We start from the raw sequence: 16,654 nt of genomic DNA, 5'->3' as shown, positions 1-16,654 counted from the left end.
TTTAGGGCAATAAAAACAGGAAGCAGCCTCACCAGATTTCTAGTTCCCTCTGAAAGAGAGGCAGTGGAAGATCTGAGAGTTCTTGTTGGAACATAAAATGAAAGGCAGCCGCTGATATAAGAAGGTGCAAGGTTATGTAAGGCTTTATAGGAAAGTAAAAGTACTTCAAAATCAGTTTTGAAAACAGACACAGGTAGACAGTGCAGTGATGCAAGCAGTGGGGTGATGTGATCTCTGGTTTTTGTATTAGTCAAAATCCTGGCTGCAGCGTTCTGAATTGACTGTAATTTTCTTTTTGGAAGCTCCGTGAAAAAGAGTTGCAGTAAAAATAAGCTTCTTGTTTTAAATGCTCAAAACATTTCAGCACCGTTCTGAGTTAAAAATGTCTAATTCCTTATTAAAATAATCTAACAAAACTATTTTAATTAGTGAATAGAAATATAAAGTAAGTCAGCTGAGGTTGCAGTTTATGCAGTAAAGGTTGTTGGGGATCAGTTGTTGTGCATCATGTTTCCACATTTGAAGATGAAGGAATCATCAGCGTATCCCCTGACCTGTTAATGTAGGACATCACAACATATTAAATCTGCCAGATTTCTGCCACAAAGCTGTAAAGCTTTACCAAAGAGCTGGATCTTCAAAATTCATGCAGTAAAAATGTTTTTCCCGAAAACAGGTTGGAGGATATTTTTGAAGGAAGAGAACTAAGGGAATTTACTGTGAAAGCCCATCAAACTTGCTCATCCTCCTCATCTCTTAATACACTGAAGCTGAGCTGCCTGTTGGATTGAAGTGGATTCCCCTTAGGTACTTTTTCTGCAGCGTGACTAAGTCCCTGTTATTTCTTCCCCCAACTACAACAATAAAAGCATTCGTTTGCTTTTTTTTTTTTTGAACAAACAGAAAAAACCAGAGAGGGCAAACTCGTGTATAGTGACAGTGGGATGATCTGTGGAACACCTGCGGGTGGTTGCCTCCATGTGTAGCGTTTGTTTTGTTTTGTTTTTTTCCCTCTCTTTGGCTCTAGGACCTCTATGTGCATGACATGGAAAACGAAAAGCTCTTAAAATAACAACCACCACAGACCGGCCCCCCCCCTCGGTAGAAAGTCCCAAAGATGAGTGGGGACAAACTGTATGGCTGTATGATGCAGGGCGGATGTAAAAGAAAACTGATCAATACGCTCAGTTGAGGTTTAAACAACTCACAGAAGATCAGTCATACCTGAGCACTTTGACTCAACATTTAAAACGTGGGTTAATCCTAAACTTATGGCAACAATGGAAAAAGTAACCAACCACTTTCAGTATCATACACATATTTTAATGTGTTCTAGTTGGAAAAAAGATGCAGTTTGACTGTGAAAACTGGCAGATAACAGCCCGGTGTCATTAAGCCACATCTGTAAATGAGAATGCATTGCTGCACCTTTTCCTCACGCTCAAAGACCGCTCCAAATGCTACTAAAATGCTCTAAATGGCTTATATAAACATGAATTTTGACAGTGCTCAGTCTAAGCACCTGAGTGTGGTCTTAGTTGATCTGGTTTCACTTTTAGAAACGCAGCCAATAATTTTTTGACACTTACACCGCAAGTTAAGAAAAATGGAATAACGAGCCAGAGAGCCGAAGTCTAAAATTCACACGGCCCATTAACTGCAATGACGTATAGCTAATTGTTCAATGAAATCTGGATTAATGAAGTCCTAAGCAAGAAGTATAAATATCTTGATAAATATATTGATCCAAAAGGGCACTAGCAAATACAGGGGGAGTTCAGGTTTGGATTTGCAGTTGCATAAAAGGTCAGAAGTTGCACTGTGGCTCAGTATGACAACAATTGGTTTCTGTATGGTTTTCATATTCAAACGGATCATGTGAAATTATTCTCTGGAGCCAACTCGTGTCACATCCGAGCATCGTACGAGTCCCCGAGATCGTCCTGGAGGCGCCAGCGGTGCTCCACATGCCCCAGAATTGACATGACAAGCTGTTAATCATGTCCGCTCATTTATCTGTCAGAGTCCGCCCAAGTGCCGTGCAGTGAGGATGGACCATTCCCCACAACACGGTCACACAGTCACCTCCAGCTGTCTGGCTGAATGGCTCGGCGGTGGCTCAAATTCAGCGTTCACAGTTTGGGTCCTTCTGACTCATGCACTTCAAGCGCTGGGTGATGCGACTCCAAGGCAGTTCCATCCAACACCTGACAGGCACTGAGTGACTCTGCTTTAATTCATCAAGTTTATCTGGCAGTTCCAGCATTGTACCCCACCCCCCTCGGTTTCGGCACCGCACTCCTTGAGCACCACCAGATTCAAGATGGACAGCTTTAAAACAAAGATAGAAATCGGTGCAGAAACACTAGAGATGTCATCAGACTGATGATTCTGCATTTAAAAATCTTATGCCTTAAGGTTGTGAATGTTATAAACTCCCACACCACATGAACACATCAGTCAAACAGCACCTGTGGGGGTTTCAAAGCACATGTTCTGTAAATGATGCACAAGGTCTCTGAGTCAAAGTGAATTGACTAAACTGAATCACCATTGTCACTGATCAAATCAGCATGTTCCCACACATTCTCCTACTATACTCCCCAACAGATATGAACAGACTTTAATGTATAAAATCAGTGAAGCTCCCCTTTAATATTAACCTAAAACTAATCCTTGGTCTAATCTTCACCCTAGAATCACTGATCCAAATGTAAATCTTCCAAAACCTGCCCTTTATTCTAAATCTTACAATTTCTACATCATTACATTGGGGTTATTGTAGATTAAGAGCCTAATGTATGTAGATCATCTTTGGGAGTGTGGGTGGTATATGAGGGGTGGAAGTTACAAAAATGTATTGATAAAAATGGAGATCAAAGTGGACGTGAATTGAAGAATGAATTAATTAAATAATGAAATAATTAATAAAAATGCTAAAACGCTAGAATAACCTTCACTGTATGTGTAAGTACAAAACAGCCCCACACACACACACACACACAAGAAAAGAATGCCTGAATTAATGTGTTGTGGGAAGAGCAACTGTACAAAACTGTGCTCATGCTTAAATAACACATATTCATTCATTCGTTTTATTTTCTGTGACCTGTAAATAAGTTAAAACTGTCAGAACAATCAGGACGCCCAATGTGCTTTTAGTAAAGTGCTGCACAAAATGCTCAAATTTTCCCCTCGAACACTGTGAGTCACTGCACATAAATAAAACGATCCAAAATCATAATTGTAAACATGTGTATAACTCGGCACAAGTCGGTGCTTATCAACTGAGGAGGCAGATAGCCCAAAACTAACATGACGTTACCTCTGCAGACAATAACTTGTTAAAATGTGAGGACTGAGTGAAAGATTTCGAACTCAGATTCACTTTTATATCTAGCTGCATATATACAGTATATATATATATATATATATATATATATATATACAGGCTGCATTCAGGTGCTGTGTAAAGCCTGCTGTAGGTGTCAAACAGCATTATTTTTAGAAAATATAAAACATTGCTGAATGAATAAATTTGAATTCTTCAAGTTTTGAGAACCAGAAGGAGTTTAAAATTAGGTCGGACAGCTGTTGCTCAGGAGGCAGAGCAGGTCATCCACTAGTCTGAAGGTCGGTGGTTCAATCCCCGGTTCCTCCAGTCCATATGCAAATATTGTAGTATCTAAGACTTGACAGGCACTACATAGGTGCAGTCCATTGAAATGGATAATGCATTAATACCTTAGCCTTTACTTTTGTGGACCAACACTACAGACCAGTACTGACTAATGTTAAGACAAAAAAATTAGACACCTTATCCCTGGGCTAACTCAGGTCTAAGACCAATGTTACCATAGTAACTATCAATGACACCTGCGCTGACCAGCACCGCACAGGAAAACATGGCTCATAATTTGAGCAAGAGAAGTGACTGTCTGACTGTTTGTTATATCTAAGACACAGTCAAAATCTGTCTTTGTGTAACTGGCTCCAGATGTTTTTCTGATAGACACTGTTTTCAGACAGTTGTTCTTTCTGGATTCTCTGATTTTCCTACTACTCAGCTCACCCTTGAGGTATTTTCACACGGCACCACAACCTTTGATGTTCCGTTGTTTTACTCATCGCCAACGCGGGCTACCTCTGATCCCACCAGCCTGTACACCACAGGGTTTCGGCTCAAAATAGAAGGACTAATTACCAAATAACATGAAGTAAGTTTAGCTAACTAGTATCATTAATGTTCTTTAATCTGACTTTGCTCCGGTGCTGCTTCTCCTCACTGATGTGCTGGTGAAGAAGTGTCTAACTCAGGTGACTCAGATACCAGTAAAATAAGCTCATGTGTCATTTCGCTCACGGCAAACCACAGCAGCAAGTTGATGAAGTTGAATCATCATAAACACCAACAGCAGCTGCAAGCAGCTGTGCATGTTAATAAGAGTGGCAGCTGCCCTTCCTCTCCTTGCCACTGCTGCCAACTCGGGCAGGCCGCTGTCTTCACAATAAAAACAATGAAGGCCGAGAGATGAACCTCAGATTGTGTGGATGCTCTAACCAGCTAACATGGACGCCGAAATGAAAACGAGGACATTCTGCAACCGCCATGCAAGCACAATGCAGGCTTTGGCGTTGCAACAGTCAACAGGGTGCGGCCAAAAGACATAGTGGAAAAAGTGACTCAGGCTTAATCGACTGTATCTCAGTCATCCATTTTTATCATTTCTTTACAATGGTCTGAATGCTTTTGGTCTGAATATTAATGTTTCTAAGAAGGTTGCCAAGAGATCAATAAAGTGAAACTCAAAATTCATCATTATAATTACTGTCCTGAACAGATTCATTTGTAATTCCTGAAGGCATTAAGAGTTTTATGTTCAGCTGACATTCAGTTTCAGTGACTGAAGACCGACACGATACAGAAATATACACAGCGTGATTCTCATTAATACTAATACATAACCGAAGAGTGATTTGGGGACAATACTTCCATCAATAATATATAACAAAACACAGATAAAAAGAGAGTTAATAAGAAGAAGAAAAGAGGACTTCAAATTAATGTGATGCTGCTTCCTTTATCCTCCATGTGAGACAACTCTTAAAAACGCAATAATATGTCATTCAGATTTAAATTATTTTTTTAATGCTCTGGTTACTGAGGGCCAACTCAAACACACTTACAGTATAATAAAAATAAAAGTAAATTGAAGTGTAATTAAAATAAAAAAAACATATTATTTATAAAATAGTTAAAACGATTTCCTCTGCTGAGCTGTCCCAGTAGCTGATTAGCTCAGAAGTGTCATCAGACCACGCTGGCTTCTCCGTGCAGGCGTTTGTTCTGGCCAAACACCAATTGATTTTTGGAACGACACAGTGGCCAGCACCCAGATTGTTATATCATCATTCATTGTTTCAGACCCATCCAGATTAATTTGATCACAGCAGGATAAAAAATGGTCAATCATGCTGTAATGTAGCTGTAACACTGTGTGTGACATGATGTTCCAAGCCTGCAAAAATAGACAGGGAAGAGGGGAGGAGGGGACGCCGCAATGACAGCGGGCAGATGTCCAGCAATGAGAAGTTTCATCAATCACCAATCAGCATTCACTGACAGCATCTCAAAACCCACAGACCGTCATAAAACTGACTATGTTGCACAACAAAGTGGAGATTTTATTACACTAAACCACTGCTGAAATGCTTTTGTCTTTAACCTAGAGTGAGACAGACATGGACGGCGAAATGTCAACCTCCTCGTCAACGTCCTGATGATGGAAAAAGTTCCACTGGTGAGAAAAAAAAAAGCACATATAACTAATTTATTACTGTATTTCATCCGTTTTATAATTTCTATGTAATGGTCTAAACGCCGAATATATAAATACGGATATAATAATAATAATAATAATACATTTTATTTAAAGGCGCCTTTCTTTGCACTCAAGGACACCGTACAGAGTTACACAAATTGAGATTAAAAACACATTAAGAAGAAGCAACAATAAAAAGGAAATATAAAAAATAAAAACAATACAGAAGTGACAGAGCAATTGGAATCAGATGGAAAAGGCAGTTTTAAACAGATGTGCTTTGAGTTGTGATTTGAAATGGGGGAGGCGAGGTTGATATGATATACATATATAATTCAAATGAATACCAGTGATTCGGGACTTGACTTGGGACAATATTTTTCCAATAAAATAAAAATTAATGAACCATTAAATTTAAATTTAAACTATGTAGATTATAATCATGTGATGTAACGTGATTAAAATATGCAAAGCCACCCGTGGTCCTTTATATCTGTCTTCATAAACGACTTCAGTAATTTCTGTAGAAACTTGTTCAATTTCACAGCGCATTTAATTCATATATCATCGTGCTGCATTGTGTTTAATACCTGTCGCCACTCATTCTACTGTAGATTCATCTTGAGGAGTGGCAGGATATTTTAAACTGTGGTAAAATCCTGCTTTCAAAAACATGAGAAAAAAAACAAACAAAAAAAAAAAAAAAACATGAAACAATTTTCTGCACCAACATCAAATCTGAACTGGGGATCAATACTTTCATCATCAAATGTTATTGTTTATTAACAGTGAGTTAAGTTAACATCAGTGCATCTGAGGTTTTGATGGATAAGCTCAGTAGCATATTGCAAATCACAGTCTCTCTTGGGAGGAACTTCAACAGTATTCTCATCCTTGGAGCCAATTTGATTGATTGATTGATTGATTGATTGATTGATTGATAGATAAGGAAAATAATGAGATTTTGCATTTTTTTTAATGTTTTTTAGTGGTAAATCCCTTTGTTTCCCTTTGCTTCCAAGGTTAAGTCATGTTTTTACACACTGTTACACTTTTATTTTCACTTTTACATTTTCAGTAAGTAAAATATGACAAAGGTTTCCAGAAATTAGTCTTTTAAAAAGATGTTTGAAGCTTTTTTCCCTGGAGAACAGCATGTCGCCAAGAATTTGTTTTTTTTTTTTATAATTTCTGCTTCATTTAACAGAGGCAAGACAATAAAAAACAGTCAGTATCAGACAAAAGAGATTCTGAATGGATCCAGATCCCATGTTTTCTGTTGATCCCACGCTGCCTGCTGACGGCGGAGAGGCTGACTGTTAGTTACACAAGGTTTCCCATTGCACCTTAGTACAAGTATCTTACTGCATTTTTAAAGCAGCATAAGAAAACAATGAATATCATGATATGTTTTGCCACCAGGCTTCCTCTGGACCGCTCAAACATGAAGTCTGGTGGTGAAATGATGTGGCATACATCAGTGTCTGGGCCCCTGTTCTTGCTTTGGCGCTGGAAACACTGCTGTTTTTTTTTTTTTGACATGGATACAACAATACAGTGTTTCCCTGATACACATATTGCCCCCCCCCCGCCAACGCAGAAGCTGTTAAAATACAATCCTGGGAGAAACGCTGCAATAGCCCTGGAATAACAAACTACAACCAATTACAACATACAATTATACACGAGCACCAGATGCACTGTATTTAGCGTTTATAGCTACAACACCTGTCCTCAGAAGGCTTTTTAAGAAAGTAAAAAACATTTAAAAAAAATACAGCACAGGTGCAAATATAACGGGTATAAAAATTAAGTATGGGAACAATGTTGTTTCTCTTTTAGCCATGATTTAACACCTCGATTAAGTGGAATTAAACCGTAATGTTTCTACCTCCTGCATTATCCTTGATTTCAACTAGACAGTTAAATAAAACCACAACAAATCATCAACGATACCTACGATGGTTTCCCATTGCCTCCATCATCATCATCATATCTTACTTACATCTTAACTAATGTCCCTAAACTAAAAATAAAACAATAACGTACCGTAGATGGTTGAAGAACGTGAATAAAAATCACAATAATCACAGCAGCAGTGATAGTAAATTATTACTTATCACTAACCCAGAGACAGTTGAGAAAGGAGACTTGCAATTAAAACTGACACAAAGCTTGTATTTCTTGCGTAATTTAACTATTACTGTTATTATTATTTAACAGTTTTTGGAGGGAAAGCAGTGAATATTAAACTGATATGATCTTGTACTGGGTTGATTAAATATTAAGCTAGCAGATAAAAACCGAGCAGCGTAAAATTCATACTGTATCTAGTGTTGTATTTTTGTTATATTTTAACACGAACAAGCAATCACAACTTAGGAAACAGGAAGTGTACGCCATGTCTACGCCGCTGCTTATAATGCGTCATCTTTTGTTACAGAGCATCTTTGACCAACCGAGGTCAGACCAAATGGAAAAAAGTAGATTATACAGTATGTATTTACTTTCAGTGGTATGTAGTTAAAAATCTCTTAATATTTGAGAGAAAACAGATCGTGGTCAACGTTTTACTCGATAAATGATTCTTCATACGGTCCTATGAGTGGAACAGATGCTGCGGAAGTCAAATCGATATCACGTCTTTTGTGGCGAGAACTGACTGAATCCTGAAAGTGGACGTTGACAGGTTCATACAATTATGTCAGCTCCCATCCAGCTCAATGGCTTCATGTGTATAGGCTTTCCCTCCCTGCCGCTGAAAGTTAGTGAGGTCAGCTCCTAGTTACATCAGTGCTTGGCAATCAACCTGATAAAACTGCCCTTGGAGTAAATCGGTCCAGTTGACTAGGACTGTGGCTGGGTGCGTACGTGCTGCATTATGTAACAACAGACATAAAGAGGTTTTACAGTTTCACAGTTGAAAATCGCCTCATTTTTTAAGACATTCGCCTAAAGCTTTCCGGACATCAGCATTTGTCAAAGCCTGTGCCACAAATACACCACCTATGTGCGTAAAACACCCAACAAATGTTCCTGTTTGGGAAAAGTTCAGCTGTCACAACTACTTTGAATATAAATACTTGTTTGACGGTGCAGCACAACAGGGAACAAAGTGTGTAGAAAATAGTACTGCAAATTGTCCTCGCTGTCACGTCGCGTTGACGTTAATGAGCACGTCTGAACGAATAGAAAACAGTCTCCATTCTGATCGAAGCCGTGGCCACGTCACCGACAACTGCAGCGGCCCAGAGCAAGACTAACATCCTCAGATGCATCTCAATTGAGTCACTGATGCAGCCCTTACCCATTTCTAAATGAGCGTCTGGCAAGACCCTCCTTGTCAAGGCAGATAGGATGACTGCGCAGAGTCGTGTGGACAAATGGTGAGGGCGTTGAGCTGCAAACAGAATGAAAATGACCAAGAGAGACAGAGGGAGATACCGAGAGGGAGACAGAGATGGAAGGAGGCGTCGCGCTGGCTTATGCAGCTCCCACACACTTAACATCTCCATGTTGTCATTTTTTTTTTTTTCTTTTTGTTTTTGCAAAGATGATTCTGCGATGAATCACCCTGTGACCTACATCCAAGCGCCCAGGCTTAGAGAAAATTAAATAGATACCATTAGTTGGCTGCTCCCATCCACTTGTTCCAAATTACAGTCATTTAAATAGCCGACCGCTCTATTAGGGAGGCTCCTGCTTAACTGCTGAGTTAAGGACGTTTGATTGTTTGTGAGCATTTGGCTGCTGGATGATCGATTTGTCCCTTTGTTAATGTGTGTATGCAAATATGCGTGTGTGTGTGTGCGTGTGCGTGTGTGTGCGTGTGTGTGTGTGTGTGCGTGGCTGATCACAGTTCTCCTCGGTGAGTTTCAACATTAGAAATAAAACATGAAATTTAATTCACCCCTAAATGTCAAAGTGTAGTCAGCTGGCTGCTTCTTTTAATTTTAATAAAGTGTCCATGATTCTCTCTTTTCCTGTTTCACATCCTGTATAGAATCATGAAAGCAAATGTCATGTGACGGCATCGTTTCTTTGAGTTTCCGTGTCTCGTCGGCCTCCTCTTACACTCAAATCAACTGACCTTTCCAGTCTGAAATCCAACTCAACATTAAACTGCAAGAACAAGATTTATAAAGTGGATTTCAGGAGAACAAATCACAACTTCCACGTTATCTTGATAGTATTTTGCAGATAATCAGGAAAAGCCTCAAGATCTAAGCAGGGTGTTCTCATTTCAGGACCAATGAATTATCATAATGAGCCGTCCATGGATGGCGATGTCTGTGTGTGACAAACACGCTGTTGCTAGCCTCCCTGAGGCGCTGCGTACATACATACACTGCATGTCTTCGTGTGAGTCCACTTTACTGTTGACTGAACGAATCAGTGCAATGTGCACTCCTAGAAAGTCATTTTCTCACTCGACATGGGGGAGGAGGCTGGACGCAAAATCCAACACCTAACGACAAATTGCCCATGAATATATATTAAGGCCAGAAAATGGCATTTCAGAACAAGGTTGGACAACATGTTGGAGAAGCCAAGTTGTTTTTAGAGCCGTCACATTTGAAGGTGTTTGTTTGTGTGTGTGTGTGTGTGTGTGTGTGTGTGTGTGTGTGTGTGTGTGTGTGTGTGTGTGTGTGTGGTCGGGGGGGTGCTCGTCATAGTAGGGAATTAATTAAAATGAGGATCAGTGGAGCCAGGTGGACTCCAGGGGATATTTGCGTCCAGCCAGGGATGTTCTTTTCAAGTTATCAGTCTGTTGTTGTCTAGTAAAGACATAAAATCAATAGCAAATAATAATAATAATTATTATCATCATTATTATTATTATTGTTATTATAAAGATTGGAATGACTTTTTTCAAATATTTAATATCAAATCGATGCTCAGTTTCATGGACCGTGTTAATGCACTTTTATGTTAGTTTTTTAATCACACCATGTTTGGAATAGAAACTATAATTATGTTAAATGGTGAAATGACAACAACAGCAATAAAGAGGCGCTCCAGTGGCAGATTAGTTGGGGGATATACAGTACCACATACTGTAAATGCAATATCCACAACTTATATCCCTCTCTTTTTCTCTAACTTCATTTCCTGTTGCTCTCTGCACTGATCATGCAAATTAAGGCAAAATGCAAAAAAAAAAAAAAAGAAAAATCTTGAAATAAAAGCTACATAAAACATTGCATGCAGTTGTTATGTGTTTAATACCAACTGTAGTTGAGTTTTGTGAATGAGTTTAATTTAAAAACGTGGTTCTGCAGGAAGCAGGCAAAGCTAACAGACTGTCAGTTTTAAAAGAGATTAAAAAAAAGAAAAGAAGAAAAAACGGCCAACACGAGCCCTCTTTCCACAGCCACCTTCTGAAAGCTCCTGTTCAAAGCCAGAGCACAATGTTGGAGTCCAGGAATGAAATAAAATTGAATTTGAGGAAACTGTGATCATGTTTCCACAGAGCTTCCAAACACTAGCCTGCCACTAAATCCAAATATAAACACTCACCCTCTCTCTCTCTCTCTCTCTCTCTCACACACAAGACTTACACAGACCCTTGTTATAGGCTTTTTCCCCTGAACATTACTTACTCACTCACTCACTCACTCACTCACACACTTCTCTCTCCTCTGTGCTGCATGCAGCCTCAACCCTCGAGCTAGTAAAGCGACAGGGGGAGCAAACAAACGACACATGTGCACTGCGAGCGAGGATCCTGCCCGCCTGCACAAACCGACCGGCCTCACACACGGTCACGTGGCACGAGAGCTTCCTATCAGATAACGACTAAGAATCACTATTACTCCATTAGAGTCCAGATAAACAGGATATAGGGGCTGTTGTTGAAGGTTTGAGGCGCTTTAACAGCGAGTTAATGGGATGTGAACACAGTCTAACACATTGGGGAACCGCAAGCTGACCTACAAAGTGGCAAGGACTTCACCAGTGCTGAACAATTCTCCAGTTCGCCGTTACGCAGAGAAGATATACAAGTCCTTTCAATTACATTTGAAGTTAAACTGATTTGTTGTCCCTGTAACCGTACCCACAGGATCTGCCATCAAGCTGCTAAAATGGCGGGTGTCCCTGCTGCTGCTGGATCATGAACAAACTGGTCCGATCATCGCACTGAATTTAACGTAACGACAATACAGCAGGTGTTTAAACTACACGGATAAAGAGGTAGGGGCAAAAACAGCAGTATAGAAGACCCAGAAAAAAAATACACAAACAGTGAAAACAATGGTTGAAAACGTAAAAATAAAGAGACAGAAAATAAGTAATTATTTAAGTTATTCATCAAACTAAAACTACTGTCATTGTGTCACCTTGAGCTCTAGAAACTAACATTTTTACATTTCTAAAATATGTATTTAATTTTCCAAAAAAAAAAAAAAAAAAGACCAATGTTTACACTTACTGAAATTAATTAAAACTATGATTTAAAACAGATATGGGATGGATTTGTGATGTATCTTTTTTCCCCAATCTGATTTGTTCTTGGATTGTTTGAATGTTAGGTTTGTACTTATTGTAATGGGTTGAGTTCAGGTTATTGTTAGAGCAGAAAAAATAGTTTTTAACATGTTCAAAATAAATCAGATCCATCAATTAGTCGTTTAGTCAATCACTATAAAAATAATATGAAATCATTTTGATAATTAACTAATCGTTTGTCATTTTTCAAGCATAAATATCCAAATAATTGCTGCTTTTCTTTGTTTTATATCTTTGCAAACTGAATATCTTTGGGTTTTATACTGTTGGTCAGACAAAACAACACACTTTCAGACTGAACGATTAATCACTTAATCAAGAAAATAATCAGCAGATTAACAGATAATGATAATAATCCTTAGTTGCAGCCCTAAAAGCAGAACAGGTCAAGCAAAGGTTCCCCCGGCCCTTTACAAAGGACCATATTAAATTGTAGCTTTCCTTAATCTTTCCTTGTCGGTTTCGGTTTACTGTGGGAGGTTCAGGTGGCTGACAAACAACAACAAAGCATTCAGTAGAACCACAGTAGAATCTGTGGATTTGATAAAGATTCAGTTAAAAAAAAAAAAAAAAAAAAAAAAAATCTTATTTTCTGCAAGATCAAAAAAAAAAAAAAACAGAGCGAGGATAACTCATAATGACCTTTGGAAACGATACTCTTTGAAGCTATCTGCCACCTCCATAATCCTCAAAAGAGCAAAGTCAGAATGCAATTGTGAATAAAAAGGAACTGAGCTCGCACCCACAGTCACACACACTCTCAGAAATACACACACACATACATGTCCTTTTCCACTCCCTCAGTTATATAACCTTAATGCAAGAGACAGCTTGACTAAGACATCCTGGGCCCATCTTGTGATCGCCGTTTACTTCGGCATGCTGGGGAATTCATTCATTTATTACCATGTTGAGCTGATGACCTGTGTGTCAAGAGAGATGAATCATGTGGAAAGGAAGCACTGGCCTAAGGGAGGACCAGTGTGTGTGTGTGTGTGTGTGTGTGTGTGTGTGTGTAATGTGCGTGTTTGTGGACAGGAGATGTTGCTGCCCATCTCCATTCCTGCCTGCTGTTTTACATTAAGTAAATCCACAAAGCTCTTCATGCAAACACGCACAAACCCTGCTCCTTTTTTCACACAGGAGTCTCCGTAGCACGAGGGTCAACTGACCAACAGAGACAACCAAAGGCATTAGTCAGCTATTTTTCAGTAGCTAGTAGACATGCTACATCTACTCATACAGAAGGAGGTCATCAGTGAAGAGACCTGTAACTCAGCTCATCGGTGGAAAATTAGTCAAACATAGTAAAGCTTATTAATCAAGCTGTTCTGTTTATTTATTCTTTTAGTTTTAAAAAACAATAGGAAAATGTTTTAATGCAAAAACTAGAATTACCGCCTTGACTGGTTTCAGATTATATCCCTGTTTAATCCAACCATATGTGTGTGAAATGTTGTCATAATTACTTTGTAAAATATTGAGTTATGGCTAAAAATTGTTTTCTGAGATCACACTGACCTTTGACCTTTGACCACCAGAATCTAAATCAGTTCGTACTTTAGTCCGAGTGAACGTTTGTGCCAAATTTGAAGAAATTCCCTTGAGGAGTTCTGGAGATATTGCATTCAAAAGGCCAAAATCATGTTTTGTGAGGTCACTGTGACCTTTGACCTTTAGACACCAAAATCTGAGCAGTTCATCCTTTAGCCCTAGTGAATGTTTGTGCCAAATTTGAAGACGTTCCATCAAGGCATTACTGAGATATCGCGTCCACCAGAATGGGACAGACGACATCAAATCACATATTAATTCAGGGCATCTACTTTTATCAGATTTCAAAAACGGCTATAATCAATACTTTTATAGTGTATATAAATAACAGTATAAAAACAATGTGACAGAGTAAAACAGGTCGCTCGTACTGATGATCCTACAGAGAACTATCACCCAAATCTGCAGCTTTATAGTGACTTTCAGCTCATTGTTTATCTGCCTGCCCCTTAAATCCACTTGTTTTTATTCAGTCTCAACCACCGTCTTCACGTTGTCTCTGGTCACAACAGTGAAACAGCTCCAAAACCCCTCTGTACACTATCTCCTCAGCAGCAGTCAGCAGACAGACACAGTTAGCGGCTGAGCTGATTAACACTGTGGAGCATTTGCGGCTCAGCAGATCAGGATATTTCCCCCAGGACTGTGTAGAGACCACAAACAGAGCTAAAAGCAAATGAACACTGGATTTTAAATTCATCACAAACACAGACTTCAAATGAATGATAATGTCGCTTCATGACTGCTGGTCGGCTTAATAAGCGACAGTTGGCAAACGAGTTACACCACATAAAATAAAAAAGGTGATGATAGAGCTGGTGGATATTAATCACTTAGAGTATCAGGAAATTAATCAGTAACTAATTTGTTAATCACTTTGTATCATTTCTATAATTTGAGTTTTAAGCCATTGGTTGGATAAAACAAGATATTTAAAGACGTCACATTGCACTTCAGGAAAATTCACTATTCTCTGGCTTTTTATAGACCAAACGACTAACTGACTGATCAACAAAATAATCAATAATGACTGATGACAATAATTGTTATGTTGCAGTCCTAATAGCTTGTTCAGCTAATGGTGGTCAGCCAACAGGAGCTCACAGATCAGCTCGGCTACTGTGGGTCACGTGAGCAACCGTCCATCAAGAGTCTCCCAGGTTGACACAGGTAAATAGTAATGGCGAAACTTCCTGTTTAGTATGTCACACGCGCACACACACACACACACACGCACACACGCATGCACACACACACACACTCTCTCTCTCTACTGCTGAGGGAGCAACAGGCGCTCAGGTTCCTGCCAGGCAGATGCAAGCAGTGAGACACAGGGCTCCCAGAGGCACCACTGACAGCCAGGCACAGAGTCAACAGTGACAAATAGTAGTGGACTTTTTACGCCCCAGCAACTTTCAAAACCCCCACCGACACCTCCAACTCCATCGCACACACACACACACACACACACACACACACCCTCTGCACCTCAACCCCCCCCCCCATCAATGACACATACACTGGGATTGGAGGCAGTCCATCAACAGCTCCTAGCTTCTCGTGCAGGGAAGGTGAAATATAAAACAACAACACCAAAAAAAAAGAAGAAAAAAAAAGGAAAAAGCAAAAACTGCAGAAATATTATGCACTGTCATATTCCCAGCTGAATGTGAGGAAGCAGTAAAGTCTCGGGAGGTGGAACAAGATGAGGCGATTGACTGTGGAGTCTCTCGGTTACATCAGATTAAAGCAAGGGTCAAATCAATGCAGCCACCATTTCAACACATTAACCAAATTATGTTAAACTCAATAAAACCTTCATCATCAATATAGTTGAAGTAAGTCATTACAAGTTACGACTTGTCATAAAACTCACTCTGATTTGTGTTGATGTTTCGATTTTGTGGACGAAACTGATGCAAATTGGTGTTTAAAAGCAGCCTAGTTTACACTGCATATAAAAAAAACTTGGATTAAGTTGCTCTGTAACATCAGCAATGCAGAAAAACAGGAAGTAGACACACTTAATTATTATAATATTTAGTTAAATTTTGAGCTTGACACCATCTGTTAAGTGGAATCTGCTGGGCACATCACACCACAAAGGGAAGACAAACTAGTAAACTAATATCTAACTAAATTCAACAATCCACCTGATACACATAACTATTAACATATGCATGTTAAGATCAAAATCCTTTATGGCTTGAAGCAGCTGTTATTACAACATATAGCGAGAAGCAGCTGATAACCATGAAAACATGAACATAATCTTCTGATTGACAATGAGTGGAGCTGTGTGCAGCAGTAATGTAAATGGTAGAACAGGAATTCAGCAGTTGAGATGTAATTATAAAATTAAGTGTGTGAAAAATGTGAAATGTCCCACTGCAGCGAGGCTTTAGTGATGTCGCTCACTTGTAAGTCGCTTTGGATAAAAGCATCTGCCAAATGAGTAAAGTGTTAATGTTATTGAAAGTCTTACATGGAAATGATTATGTGAACGGGCTGAACAACAATCATGTTTACATCTCTAAAGCCAATATATAGTATTACCCAGTGCTAGAAACCATATTGTTCCAATAAGAAACCACAGAAACAACAGAAACAAACCACTGGGGAATATGTTCCAGAGCCAACAATAACACACTTATTATATATCACAATAGCATAAAAGCATTGTAATGGGCCAAACAACAACCAAAAGAAATTTTAACACAGCCACGGCAACAAATTCAAATTAAAACCAATGCAAATACCAGTCCATC

At 39.1% G+C, this 16,654-nt stretch overlaps 1 protein-coding gene across 3 annotated transcripts in view; it reads right to left on the bottom strand.

Moving 5' to 3' along the window:
• nr1h3 (nuclear receptor subfamily 1, group H, member 3) overlaps window positions 1-16,654 on the bottom strand; it is a 126,311-nt gene that overhangs the window by 108,471 nt on the left and 1,186 nt on the right. The gene's annotated exons all lie outside the window — the stretch shown is intronic.

Source organism: Seriola aureovittata, chromosome 1, assembly GCF_021018895.1.
Source record: "Seriola aureovittata isolate HTS-2021-v1 ecotype China chromosome 1, ASM2101889v1, whole genome shotgun sequence".
Classification (NCBI taxonomy): Eukaryota; Metazoa; Chordata; class Actinopteri; order Carangiformes; family Carangidae; genus Seriola; species Seriola aureovittata.
Note: the sequence above shows the minus strand (reverse complement) of the source record. Positions and strands in the feature narration are given on the sequence as shown.